Source organism: Petromyzon marinus, unplaced genomic scaffold (genome assembly GCF_048934315.1).
Source record: "Petromyzon marinus isolate PM22_M1 ecotype Great Lakes invasive population unplaced genomic scaffold, UKy_Petmar_22M1.pri1.0 PM_G_Scaffold_52, whole genome shotgun sequence".
In the NCBI taxonomy this organism is placed as follows: domain Eukaryota; kingdom Metazoa; phylum Chordata; class Hyperoartia; order Petromyzontiformes; family Petromyzontidae; genus Petromyzon; species Petromyzon marinus.
In genome coordinates, this window is record NW_027423005.1 from 162501 (window position 1) to 165000 (window position 2500).

The following is a 2500-nucleotide window of genomic DNA, read 5'->3' on the forward strand; positions in this document are numbered from 1 at the left end:
CTTGTCGTGTGCAGGTCCTCGAGGGTTGGTAGATTGCAGGCAATTACCTTCTCAGCAGTGTGCATGATACGCTGCAGTCTGCTCTTGTCCTTGGCAGTGGCAGCAGCGTACCAGACGGTTATGGAGGAGGTGAGGATGGATTCAATGATCGCTGTATAGAATTGCACCATCATTGTCTTTGGCAGGTTGCATTTCTTCAGCTGCCGTCGAAAGTACATCCTCTGTTGAGCTCTCTTGGCGAGGGAGCTGATGTTCAGTTCCCACTTGAGGTCCCGGCAGAGAATAGTGCCCAGGAAGCGGAAGGACTCCACAATTTTGACTGCGGAGTCTAACAGGGTGATGGCGGTGAGTGGGGCTGTATTCTTCCTGAAGTCCACAACCATCTCAACTGTCCTTAGAGCATTTAGCTCTAAGTTGTTCTGGCTACACCAGGTCACCAGGTTGTCAGCTTCCCACCTATAGTCAGACTCATCCCCACCAGAGATCAGCCCAATGAGGGTGGTGTCGTCCGACAAACTTCAAGAGTTTGACGGACAGATGATTGGAGGCGCAGCTGTTGGTATACAGGGAGAAGAGCAGTGGGCAAAGGACGCAGCCCTGAGGAGTTCCCGTGCTGATGGACCTGGAGTCAGAGACTTCTGTTCCCGGCTTAACGCACTGCTTCCTGTCAGAGAGGAAGTCTGTGATCCACCTGCAGGTGGAGTAGGGCACGTTCAGCTGGAAGAGCTTGTCCTGAAGCAGGGCAGGGATGATGGTGTTGAAGGCAGAGCTGAAGTCCACAAACAGGATCCTGGCGTAGGATGCTGGGGCGTCCACATGCTGTAGGGTGAAGTGGAGGGCCATGTTAACTGCGTCGTCCACAGACCTGTTGGCTCTGTAGGCAAACTGAAGGGGGTCCAGGAGAGGGTCTGTGATGGCTTTGAGGTGTGCCAGGAGCAGGCGCTCAAAAGACTTCATTACCACAGATGTAAGGGCGACCGGTCTGTAATCATTTAGTCCTGTTGGCCTTAGCTTTTTGGGCACAGCGATGATGGTGGAGGACTTGAGACAGGCTGGTACATGGCATGTCTCCAGGGAGGTGTTAAAGATGTTGGTGAACACCGGAGACAGCTGGCCAGCGCAGTGCCTGAGGGTGGCTGGAGAGACAGAGTCCGGCCCGGCTGCTTTGCGTGGATTCTGCCTCTTGAAAAGCCCATTAACTTCTCCCTCCTGAAAGGAGAGAGTCGTTTCTGTAGTATGGGTGGGGGATGGGGCCTCTTGGGTGGGAAGGGGTGGTTCAGGACAGTCCAATTGTCTTTCAAATCTACGGTAGAACTCGTTCAGGTCGTTGGCTAGGCGGGAGTCGTTAGTGGTGTGGGGCGCTCTGGGTTTGTAGTTGGTGATGTGCCTGAGCCCTTTGGCAGACAGAAGCAGCGTCGTTAGTAGAGAACTGGTGTTTTAGTGTCTCTGAGTACAGTCGTTTAGCCTCTCTCACCGCTTTGCTAAACCTGTTCTTCGACTCCTTGAATCTGTCTCTATCCCCACTCCTAAACGCTTCCTCCTTCTCCAACCTCAACCTTTTGAGCTTTGCTGAGAACCAGGGCTTGTTGTTGTTAAAGTTCACCCTGGTACGTGTTGGGATACAGCAGTCCTCACAGAAGCTGATGTACACAGCCTCTGTGAGTTCATCCAGACTATTGGTAGCAGTCGTGAACATATCCCAGTCAGTACAGTCTAAGCACGCCCGCAAATCTTCCACAGCCTCACTGGTCCACTGTTTAGATGTCCTCACAGCAGGTTTACAGAGTTTTAGTTGCTGCCTGTATGCACGAATCAGGTGGACCAAGGGAGTTCTGTGCGAGCCGAACAGCCCCGTGACCCACAAGAGAAACATCCCCGCCAAATTCGAGCGTTTGACGGGGTCTATCCGTGAAAAAATATTCACGTTTTTGAGTGCACATGCATTTCTGCTGCAAATGCCTCTGGAAGTTTCATGCCGTTCGTATGCCAATTGTGGCAACACGAAAATGACCCGTTTTCCCATTCCGAGGGATTTCTGTGCGACCCTAACAGCCCCGTGAGCCACAAGAGACACATCCCCGCCAATTTCTAGCGTTTCACGGGGTCTATCCGTGAAAAATATAGACGTTTTTGAGTGCACATGCATTTCTGCTGCAGATGCCTCTGGAAGTTTCATGCCGTTCGTACGCAATGTGGCAACACGAAAATGACCCCTTTTCCCATTCCGAGGGATTTCTGTGCGACCCTAACTAACAGCGCCCGTGAGCCACAAGAGAGACATCCCCGCCAATTTATAGCGTTTCACGGGGTCTATCCGTGAAAAATATAGACGTTTTTGAGTGCACATGCATTCCTGCTGCAAATGCCTCTGGAAGTTTCATGCCGTTCCTATGCAATGTGGCCACACAAAAATGACCCGTTTTCCCATTCCGAGGCATTTCTGTGCGACCCTAACAGCCCCGTGAGCCACAAGAGAGACATCCCCGCCAACTTCTAGCGT